Source organism: Myotis davidii, unplaced genomic scaffold (assembly GCF_000327345.1).
Source record: "Myotis davidii unplaced genomic scaffold, ASM32734v1 scaffold152, whole genome shotgun sequence".
Taxonomy (NCBI): Eukaryota; Metazoa; Chordata; class Mammalia; order Chiroptera; family Vespertilionidae; genus Myotis; species Myotis davidii.
In genome coordinates, this window is record NW_006283545.1 from 483,729 (window position 1) to 495,406 (window position 11,678).

At 36.0% G+C, this 11,678-nt stretch overlaps 1 protein-coding gene and 1 pseudogene across 6 annotated transcripts in view; both read left to right on the forward strand.

The window, feature by feature from the left end:
- Positions 1 to 11,678, forward strand: part of USP12 (ubiquitin specific peptidase 12) — a 62,183-nt gene that overhangs the window by 6,643 nt on the left and 43,862 nt on the right. For 2 of the 5 annotated variants that reach the window (XM_015564918.1, XM_006753750.2), the window contains exon 2: positions 7,347 to 7,560. The exons of 1 other annotated variant lie outside the window; for it this stretch is intronic. The gene's annotated coding sequence lies outside the window, so the exon portion shown is untranslated. Of the gene's footprint in view, positions 1 to 3,339; positions 3,361 to 7,346; positions 7,561 to 10,362; positions 10,446 to 11,678 lie in introns of those variants that run through there. 2 more of the 5 variants (XM_015564933.1, XM_006753749.2) reach the window with 2 other exon arrangements.
- On the forward strand, positions 42 to 534 carry LOC102753347 (annotated as a pseudogene). Its single transcript, XR_001514087.1, has one exon. The product of XR_001514087.1 is annotated as a guanine nucleotide-binding protein G(I)/G(S)/G(O) subunit gamma-5 pseudogene (transcript).

Consider the following 11,678-nt stretch of genomic DNA (forward strand, 5'->3'; position numbering starts at 1 on the left):
ACAGTGTGTTTTAAAAATGAGAGAGAAGGACAGGCCCCCACGGACCTGCGACCCACTACCGACCAATCTGCCTGGCACTCGCGTGCACCATGTCTGGTTTCTCCAGCGTCACCGCTATGATGAAGAAAGTGGTCCAACAGCTCCGGCTGGAGGCCGGGCTCAACCGCGTGGAGGTTTCCCAGGCAGCGGCAGATTTGAAACAGTTCTGTCTGCAGAATGCTCAACATGACCCCCTGTTGACTGGAGTATCTTCAAGTACCAATCCCTTCAGACCCCAGAAAGTTTGTTCCTTTTTGTAGTAAAATGAATATTGAAGGTGTTCTAAACCACTTTTCTTGAACCGGCGAATATTCAAAGAGAGCTAAATCTGAAGCCTGTACAAAAGGCTTACCCTATAACATGTGCCATACTCTACAAACTTCTGCTTTTGTCAGTCCTTAACATCTACCTCTCTTAATTTTCATGAATTTCTATTTCACAAGAATGATTATTTTATATACACTGGCAGCAGCATACAAATAAAATACTTAGTATAAAAAGTAAAAAAATAAAAATAAAAATAAAAATGAGAGAGAAGCAGAAGGGAGTGAAGTTAGTATAAGACTGTCAGAGGAAGCTTTGCCTTTATCCCCTCTACAGATACACTTGATGAGTAGAAGTATAGTTTCTGATCTCTATTCCTAGTTAATGATGAAGAATTGAGATATCACAGGTAGCCAGCGCTCCAGCTATGAAAGATTGTTGAACACCTTGAATTATACTCAGAAATAAATTGATGGTAAGAGTAGATGCAGCAGAACCAGTATAATGATTAACTTTTCTGTGATTTATACTTCAGGTGACTTGGCAATTGTGTTTTCTACTTTTAACCTTTTTCTATAAGTCCTTAAATTACTACTTCTGTTTCTTTCTTGCTCCCTTCTCCCTCTTTTATTTGTAGAGTTTTCATATTATAGGAGTTTCTTAAAAATTAAGGTTAGAATTTGGGGTCAGTTAATGGCTTAGTTAATTCAGAGGTTGACATTTCAGCTTTTTTTATTCCCTGTCCCTGGAAACTTTCTTTTGCTGAAAAATATCTTTCTTGCATGCCAGCTATTTATACAGTAAGCTAAATCTTTCGAAAATAAGTTTTTTTTATTCTGATAAGCCAGATTGCCTTGAGTTGATAGTAGAGTGTATTTGCTACTTTTTGTGCAGTTGATACATTTTTAATAGCCTATTTGCATTTTATTGTATAGTTCTATATTAATTTTCTAATACAATACTCCCTAACACAGAAGAGGTTGAGCTCAATAAACTATTTGTAAGGTTACCATGGAATGTGTTTCCCTCTCAAATCTTTGTTATAAAATTATGATTGTGTTCCTAGACCATCTTATAAAAGGCTAATTAGCCTGAATTGCTAGTAGTCTTTAGTTGGAATTCTGGATCCAGGGAACAGGGGCCATTATGGATGAGAGAAAGTAATAAAAATGAAACTTTCTGTTTGTGGGTTATGAAGTTGATTAGGCTAATGTCTCGTAGTTCTGTTTTTTGTTTTTTTTTTGCATCAATTTGATGGCCGTTGGCTAATTGAGATTTACATTATCAGAAATCCCAGAGAACATTCACATCAGACCTGACAAAGAACTCTGGTCCAGGTTCTCTGGCTAGATTGGATCAAGTGCCCCACACTGCCAAGTGCCCAAACTATGCAAGAATTTGTGATTGATAGGCAGCCCTACAAAATTTGCCTAGAGAAGTCAGTTTGTAGAAGGAAGCATGGGGCAGTAGAGAAGTGTGGGGGGGTAGGTGACAGATGTCCACTAGCATGTGGAAGGACACTTTTGGATTAGGTCCACTTGGCTGCAGTGAGGGTTTTGGGTCGGGCAATGTGAAGTATAGTGTTACAGACGGGGCCACCTAAACAGAAACTGTGGTCCCAGGGAAGAGGGCCTTTCCTTGAGGGGGATTTTCACAGGACAGGCACCATCACCAACCTCCAGCATGGGGGATAGTGGAGCGTTGAAACATTTGTAAATGGTTGACATAATGTTAAAACCAGTAGTCTCTAAAAGTAATGTAAGATGATCTTAGGGAAATGGGAAGAAAATATTAGAATTTCTAAGGTTTATTTTTATTTAAAAATGAAAGCTAGATTAAGCTTTACTAATTCTTAATAAGTGGATGATACTGGCATCCATGCCCCATGTGAAATGGTGTGCTGTTACTTCAAGTCCAGTAGTGCCAAAGAGATGACAGTATCACACTCTCTTATTCATGTATGCCATTGCAATGTATTATAATTTAAATATAGACTTTGAGATTATATGATTTAATTTCAGTTATTCTAATTCTTCAAAATGGCCAAATGGCTTTAAAAGGTTTTTTCAAATGTAACTGAATGATAAGGTGCTAGGAACTATCCTAAGTGCTTTGTGCAGATTATTCATTTAATTCTTTACAAGATTCCAAGAGATAGGTGTTGTCATAAACCCCATTGTTCAGGTGGGAAGCTGAGGAACTGGGCAGCTTAATAATTTTCCACGGTTAAGTAGCAGAACCAGACGCAAACCTAGGTAGTTCGGCTTCATGCTTCAGGTACGCTTAGTTGCTTTGCTGTGCTGCTCATGAGGCAGATAGTTATTGAATGAATTCAAACAAATTGGTAGATAAGGATTGGAAATTTAACACTATAATTTAGAAAGTGAATGCCATCAAGGAAACTTTTCCATTTAGATCTGCATATGTATCTTTGTGAAGATACCTTTTTCAACTTTGATAGCCATTCAAACCACATATCCAAATAACTCACACTATCAAATCACTGTATTAAAATCTATAACCCACAGTTTACAAAACAAGCCCAAATAAACTCCAGTTTCATTGCTCTCACTTAATTATCAATAATTTTTAGTGGAAATAAAAAAATTAGTATAAGTAAGACAAAAATTTTAAATGTTGACTTGATTTAAATCACATTTGTTATATTTTTAGTGTACACAATGTGGTACATACAGAATTTATAAACTGTATATGTTAGGGATATATGCTTAAATGATCTTATTGATGTGGATATAATAAATATATGTGGGGGGCATTTTTTTAAGCTGTAAAGGAAAAGTCATTAGAGAAAGCAAGAATAGGTCATTGTGTTCAACATGAAATTGAAAAAAAATTAATGATCAGGTCCTGAGGAGAGTGGCAGCTTTTAAAATTTGTTTCCCCTAATTTTAATTCTAGTCAGTCTATTGATCATCAGAAACAGCTGAAAAAAAAACCCACAGGGTAGATTTCAACCCTAAAGAATGTCTTTTCTTTTCAGAAATTGAGCATTCAGAAACAAGAAGAATAGAGGAAATCATCCCAGGCACTTTTTTTGTATGAGTATTTACTTTAAGGATATAACTTTAGGTTTTAGGAACTTGAATGAAAGTTACTATTAAAAATCAAAGAATTGAAGAAGTTTCAGAGTTATGAATAAGATTAAAAGTTAGCATATTCTGGGAAAATATTTCAGCCTTTAATATTTCTTTGGTGGGATTGATGAAGGTAAGTTAACGAACACCATACTAGAAACTTCAAATAAGTGATTATAATGTTACCGTTTGCTCTATAATCAGAAGATGAGCAAGGGGCTGACTTTCAACCCTCTGTACAAAATAGAGATTCCCTCTAGTTCCTCAGTCTATCCCATTTACTTCTTATGATTTTTTATAAGCAAATCAAGCTTCATTATAAAATTTTCTAATATACTGTGAGATGCTGTCTTTTATTTAACTACCTCCTCTGTGGAAGTTGTCAGAGACCTTATTGCTTATTCTTTAATAAAAATATCCAAATTATGGAGATTGTATCTTCAGTTGACAGAACCATAGTTTGTTGGTCATTAGAGTCTGGTCATTGTATTTTTCATATTAGTACTGAGTAATTGGTAAATTAATCTTTACAATTATAGATTCTACTGCAGGTGTCCTTAGCCCCTGAATAAGCTTTATTGAAGTATATCCCTAGTTAAATTTATAAACAATATTTTTAAAAATATATTATCTTGATTTTTTTACAGAGAGGAAGGGAAAGGGATAGAGAGTTAGAAACATCAATGAGAGAAAACATCGATCAGCTGCCTCCTGCACAACCCCTACTGGGAATGTGCCCGCAGCCAAGGTACATGCCCTTGACCAGATTCGAACCTGGGACCTTTCAGTCCGCAGGCTGACGCTCCATCCACTGAGCCAAACTGGTTAGGGTGATATAAACAATAATATTAATGCAGCATCATCACACACTTCTTTTAGCATTTCTCTAGAAAGCCTTTAAAGTATCTGCCCAGTAAATAAAAAAGTTGTGGTACATTTACTGCATGGAATACTATGCAGCAATAAAAAAGAAGAATCTCTTACTCTTTGAGACAGCATGGAGGGACCTGGAGAGTATTATGCTAAGAAAATAAGCCAGTTGGAGAAAGACAAGTATCACATGAGCTCACTCATATGTGGAATCTAATGAACAAAATAAACTGATGAACAAAATAGATTCAGAGACATAGAAGCATAGAATAGACTGACGAATCTCAGAGGGAAGGTGGGGGTGGGGGTGGGTGAGTGGTAACCAAAGAACTTATATGAGCATATGCATAACCTATGGATACAGACAATAGTGTGGTGAAGGCCTGGGAGGGGGCATGGATGGTGTAGAGTGAGTCAATGGTGGGGGGGAGAGGAGAGAAAGGGGATATCTGTAATACTTTAAACAATAAAGATAAATTTTAAAAAAAACATCTGCCTTTTTGAAACCAGCTCTTGGCTCTGATTAGCATTATGAATGGAGAAGTCATATATCCTCTAGGAATCTCATGTCCCTATTCCTGTTTTTGTGGTATTATTTAACTTGTTCCTCTGTTCCTGAATGTCTTGTCAATTGGTAATTCCACTTGACAAAAGTTTAGTGGTTGTGTTTTGTAAGACAAGAATACTTTATAGGAGATGCTCTATATTTCTTGGGGCATCACCTCATGAGAATAAAAGTTTATTGTTCATTTTTAATGATGCTGGAATGCATTGGGGATTCAGGTCTGAGCCCTCCATTTTAAAGTTTCCTATCAATCTTTAACCTAATGTTTTTAGTACCTAATTGATAATTTTTGCCTAATTCATTATTTACAACTGTTTCTTCTGAATTTATTAGCTGAAATTATCTATGAACAAGAATTTACTTTTTCAACTATTTAGTGCCCCCTGAAATAAGATTCTTATAAGAAAGGCAAGATAAAACTTGCTTTCTTATTATATGTAGTTTACAACCTCCATTGGAGACTAATGACAGGGTTTTTAAAATGTTATTATTAATTCATAGACTTTTATGTAGTTGATGTGCTCTTTATTCATTGTGGTAATTCTTCTTGATGCAAGTTGGCTTTTGTATCCACACTAAAAGATTCTCTAGGCTAATCTTGTACATTGTTCATTTCCTGTCCCAGACCTTGCATAACCCAATCTGCAAGGTGTCCTAGTTCCTTTTTGTGGGAAAAGGCTTTTTAGAGGCCACAATGTGGGTACAGGGAAAGCTTATTGCTGCTAGGCCTTTTCAGTGGGCCGACCTTGAACAAACACACACTCTCTCAGATTTACAAAAAGGCACCGGCTTATACTGATATTTCCAGTTCAGGTGTAAGTTTATAGGGCTTTTACTCTGTGACTGGTATCGTTATCTTTTTTCCCGTTACATTAAAAATTTTGGTTCTTAAGGTTATTAACATAATTCCTTACTTGCTTTTCCTACAGTATATCTGTACTAGTTTTAAAATTATATCAGTGGGTTAGTTCTAACAGTATGACTACTGAATGCTGTTTTATATTTGTTCTTTAGTCTTAGACTGTATTTCTGTGGTATGTATAGTAAAAATTCTGTTTTAAAGTTGTTTGAAGTAATCCTTTTTTTTAAATCTTCACCAGAGGATATTTTTTATTGATTTATTGATTTATTTTTTAGAGAGAGAGTGGAAGGGAAGGGGAGAGACAGAGAGAGAGAAACATTGATGTGAGAGAGACACATTGATTGATTGCCCTCCTGCATGTGCCCCTACCAGGGATTGAGCCTACAACTGAGTTACTCTGCCCTTGACTAGGATAGAACCTGGAACCCTTCATTATGCGAGCTGATCCTCTATCCCCTGAACTAAATCGGCTAGGGCTTTGCCTAGCTTTTTTTTTTTTTTTTAATATATTTTATTGATTTTTTACAGAGAGGAAGGGAGAGGGATAGAAAGTTAGAAACATCAATGAGAGAGAAACATCGATCAGCTGCTTCCTGCTCACCCCCTACTAGGGATTTGCCAGCAACCAAGGTACATGCCCTTCATCGGATTCGAACCTGGGACCCTTCAGTCCACAGGCTGACGCTCTATCCACTGAGCCAAACCAGTTAGGGCATTTGCCTAGCTTTTTAAAATTAATATATATGTGTTCTCACCCCATGGCATTACTGTGAGAATTGTCATCATTCCCTTTTTACAGTATCAAAGTACTCCTCAAACCCTCATTCATTTATTTTTGGGTGTTTTATCAGCTGACTTTAGGAGCCAATGTCTATTAGTAGGAAGGGAAAAAGAAGGCAATAGATGTTTCTTAAGCTCTGTGTCATTTTCTCGGTAGGTAGTATAGTTTTTCCTAAAGAGGAGGAAATTGACGTTCAGTAAGGTGTCATAATCCAGATCACATGGCCAATAAGAGACAGAGCCATACATAGTTCAGGATATAACTTGGGTTAAAGTTCATTTCTTTCTGATAGAGCAAGAATAAGTCACCTAGCATTTCAGTGGTTTTAAGACTCATATTGATGATTTTTAATGTAATATTTCAAAGGGTCTTGTTTTTTTCTAGTTTTTTTGTTTGCTGGTTTGTTTGTTTTGGGTGGCTCTTAAGAATCTGATTAAAAAATACCTCACTTTTGTGTTTTTAAAATAATTTTTGAGAGTTATATTTTTAAATGTACAATATATAAAATGCTTAGTATGTAACCAATACTATTAATAAAAAAGGGAATTTTAAAATTGTCCAGAATCTGAAACCCTTACTAATCTTGCTATTTAAACTATTTAGTTCTTTAAACGCATTTTCAGAAAGGCCAGATTTATTGCGTATATTTTCCTTCAATTTTAATCGGAAATGGATGCCTAGAGCATCTGTTTATTGTTAATATGGCTGGTTTGAAGTAAGAATTACTATTTCTAATTTTAGATACCTGTTAATATGTGAGGATCATAAATTCCCTATCTCTTTCTCTTCTCTCAACTATACACATGGAAATTCTTTCTCTTAAAAATGTGTTGTCCTAAATTTAACCAAAAAATTTTTTTTCTATTCTAGTTTGGGAATACCTGCTACTGCAATTCAGTTCTTCAAGCACTTTATTTTTGTCGTCCATTTCGGGAAAAAGTTCTAGCATACAAGAGTCAACCTAGGAAGAAGGAGAACCTTCTTACCTGCTTAGCGGATCTGTTCCATAGCATAGCCACCCAGAAGAAAAAGGTTGGAGTAATACCTCCCAAGAAGTTCATAACAAGATTACGGAAAGAAAATGGTAATCCTTTACTTGAGAAGCTCTCATGTTTCTCCTGATTAGGGCACTAATCTTAACTCTCAAGACCTAAATGGCCTCCCAAAGGCCCTATTTCCAAATAGTATCACACTGGGAATTAGGGTTTCAACATATGATTTTATCAGGGACACAGTGTATGAAGTCTGTAACATGATCTGTAAGTGTACTGTTATATTGCAAATCAGCGAGCTGAACAGAGGACACCTTAGTAAGCCTAATTTGGAGTCTTTATTACTCCAGCAGTCTCAGAGGAGTTGCCTCTTAAAGTCTGAGCAAAGTAACATGGAGGAAGCTTTCTCTTTATACCCTCCCGGTTTCTTTGTCTCCTAAATGTGGGGCTTCCGAACCTTTTGCAGGCTTTACAAAGAGCCCTATGTATTGGGAGATATTTTGCAGGAAGCTTGTAGCCTTGAGCACAGCACAATTCAGTAACCTTGAACACAACACAGTTCAGATAACTAAAAGACACCTGGCATGGGAGTAACCAGGGACAGACCAGACCCTTATGTCAGCAGAGCGGCTTGCAAGGCCAGATAATTGAGCTTATTTTCCCTATTATTTGAGCAAGTGTGTTTACAGAAGCCAAGAATAGCAGAGGTTACGAGAACAAGATGGAGTGCCTATGCTTCAGTACAATGATTTTTAAAATTTTAGATTGACTCAGAGTTCAGGTTACTGTGTTGTGAACGTTTTGTGTGGTTAAATACCCATAGCTTTATATGTTTGCTTCTCAAAGCTGGTATTAAAAACGGTGTTTATTATGTTTTAATTGTTAAATATTTTCTGAATTTTTTGTGTTTAGGCAGAGTGAATTGATGCACAATAGACTTCTTAAATACCTTGTTGAATGAGACTAATTCCAAATTAAATATTCCAGACCTATCTCATAAGTTTTGTTTCATGTTTCTGTACTTTAGAAACAATATTTAATAGAAAAGCCTTTTTATTATTTTGATGCTGGTGGTATTTGTAAGTATGTTTTGAAATATATTTTTAGCTCTTGAATTTTTCCTGGATAAATATGTAGAGAAGAGCATACAAATCAAAGAGGATTTAATAGGTTATCCATTGCATAACTTCCTTCTGATATTTTATTTGCTGGTTTGTTTTAAATCTCTGCAAAAATAGGTTGCCCATTTCAGTATTTCCACTAACTTTCACAGTTTCTCTGTTCTTAAATGTTTCCTTCCATGTATGTTATAAACTTCATGTTTTATAGTCTCAGTAGATATTAGCTTCATATTTTTAAACTACTGTTGCCTTATATAGCTAATCATTTTTATATCCTTTGGAAAGATTGTATTTTAATTTTAGTAATGAATTTTTTTTTTAATTTTGTGTCCTCCACTCAAAACATTAGAGGACTGTGGCACAGTGCTCCTAAGTGCAGTATGATCAGACCTGCTCTGTACATCTTATCTTTGATGATGTGAAACTGGCTGAATATTTGAGTTAATTATTATATATTTAGTTCCTACTGTGTACCTGGCACTATGCAGAACTAGGGACATAGAAATAAGACAAAGCCTCTCGCCTTGAGGGAGCTGACATTCCAGTGGGGAAGTCAAACAATAAAGAGTTATGTAGTATAACGTGTCATAACTGTGCTGAAAATAAACTAGGGAAAGGGGATGGAGAATGAGGGAGTTGATAAATGGTATTAGATTAGAACTTTGAAGTGAGAAACAAGCCATTAGAAGGTCTGAGGCAAAATAGTCTTAAGCAGATAGAACAGAAACTGCAATTGCCCTAAGTGCTAAAAGGACATCAAGAGAATTAGGGTAGCTAGAGTGGAGTAAGCTGAAGATAAGTTAGAGAACGGCAGGGCCTAGACCTTGGGTTTTATTTTGAAAGCTACGGGAAGCCACTGAGAGTTGTGGGCAGATGGGCAGGTGATATGTTCTGATCTGTGTTAAGGAAAGAGCTTTCTGGCTGCTAGGTGGCCACTTTGTGGGAATGGGTAGGCTGGGCAACGTGAGAAAAAGCAGGGAGACCCGCCCGGGGACTATTGGAGTGATTTACGTAAGAAATGAAACCATCTGTTTAAAATTAGTAACTTTCTCCAGGCTTTCTATTATTTTGGAAGAATTAAAACAGGTTGGTGATCTAATTATGTTAGCTAGAGTTGACTCAACTGGAGAGTGTGGGATCATTTACGGTGGCCTTGAGCATCAGATCAGATGGCATCTGCAGCTGTGCTCTGACATTGAATCTTGGCATTGTACATAGTTCGTATTGTTGTTTTGGGCCATATTTAGTCTTCTCATGTCGTTTTTAGCTGTTTCAATCCCTATTCCTTGTTAGTTTGTTCATTCATTCAAAAACTGTCAAGTCCATCTGCTATGTGGCAGGCACTGTTCTAAGTGCTGGGGATACAGCTGTAAATGAGATAGAAAGGGTCCTGGTCTCAAGGATCCTGTATATACATAATAATGTCAGGTGCTGTGGAGAGATACAAATATAAATTTACATATATATATTATTTTTAGGTGTTGGTCTTCCTCAAATGAGGAAATATTAGTTGTTTACAAATAACACTTATTAAACATATTGAGTAAATAATTTCCCATATTCGTTTCAGTCTTTTTTCTTCAAAAGAGTATGAAGGACATTTTGTGTCATGAAAGCTATTGCTATTTCTGAATTATAAAGAAAACATAACTTATTTATAAGTAGTGACTTTGTTTTCTTTTTTTGGCATTAATGTTGCAGCTATATCTGGACTATAAATGTTTATACATTCTATATACATTTATTTAATAATGAAATTGTCTCTCCCACTAGACTACCAGTTCCATGATGGAGAGAACCCATTTATTTTTGCTCACCATTGTATTCCCAGCACATAATCCAGTTCCTGGCACATAGTAGGTGCTTACTAAATATTTGTTGAATGAGTGGATGGATGAATGAATGAATGTGTTTGTTTAATTTTCCAAAGCAAATTTGAAATTCACCTTTCCCATTAGGCTCCTTAGCACAGGAGAAAGAAAACCATGATTTGAAAAATGAAATATAATGTAGTTTACAGGGATTGTCCTGAGGCCATTTAGTTGATGTTTGGTGTTAATGAAGTGCTTGTTGAGGTTTTTAAAACTGTAGTGGCTGTTCTCAGATCGTGCAAGATTCTGGTATATTCAGTGTACTATGTTTATAGAAAATACAGTGTATACTATTTTAAATATTTCAACAAAACACTTAAAGAGTATTTTTCTGGTTTACTTTGCATCTCATTTCTGGCTCTTTCAAGTCAGGGTTTTCTATGAATATGAAGTCATTGTTCTCTGTTAAAAGAACATTCAATAAAAGGTGTTTCAAGTTTTTAAAAAACAAAAACATTTGCACAGTTTTGCTTTAAAAAGAACTAATTATTTTGAAAAACGTGTATATGTTAAAGTATATTTTTTATCGACCGTGGTGAATTATTTGGCTCTCACCTTAACTAGGCAGTGTTTATAACATCTTCTTACTGGTCCTCTCCCATAATCCTCCTTTTTTTTTTTTTTAAATATATTTTATTGATTTCTTACAGAGAGGAAGGGAGAGAGATAGAGAGTCAGAAACATCAATGAGAGAGAAACATCGACCAGCTGCCTCCTGCACATCTCCCACTGGGGATGTGCCCGCAACCCAGGCACATGCCCTTGACCGGAATCGAACCTGGGACCCTTCAGTCCGCAGGCCGACGCTCTATCCACTGAGCCAAACCGGTTTTGGCAATCCTCCTTTTTTAGATCTATGACTTTTCCAATTTATTTCCACTTTTCTTAATTCCCCTAGTCACCGCTAGCATACTTTCCTTCCAGTCTATATACCATATTTGCCGGCGTATAAGACGACTGGGCGTATAAGACAACCCCCTAACATTTCCACTCAAAATACAGAGTTTGTTATACACTCGCCGTATAAGACTACCCCCTCTTCCGCACACCTTCCACACACCAAATAAAAGGTAAAACAATATCAGATTTGATTTTAACATTTTAATTTATATTCAAATGCTTATGACATGCAGGAAAACTGTCACAAGGCTGTATGTAATCAAACATATACATAAAACAGTGCAAGTTTATTACCGGTAAACATACAGGTAATTCCAG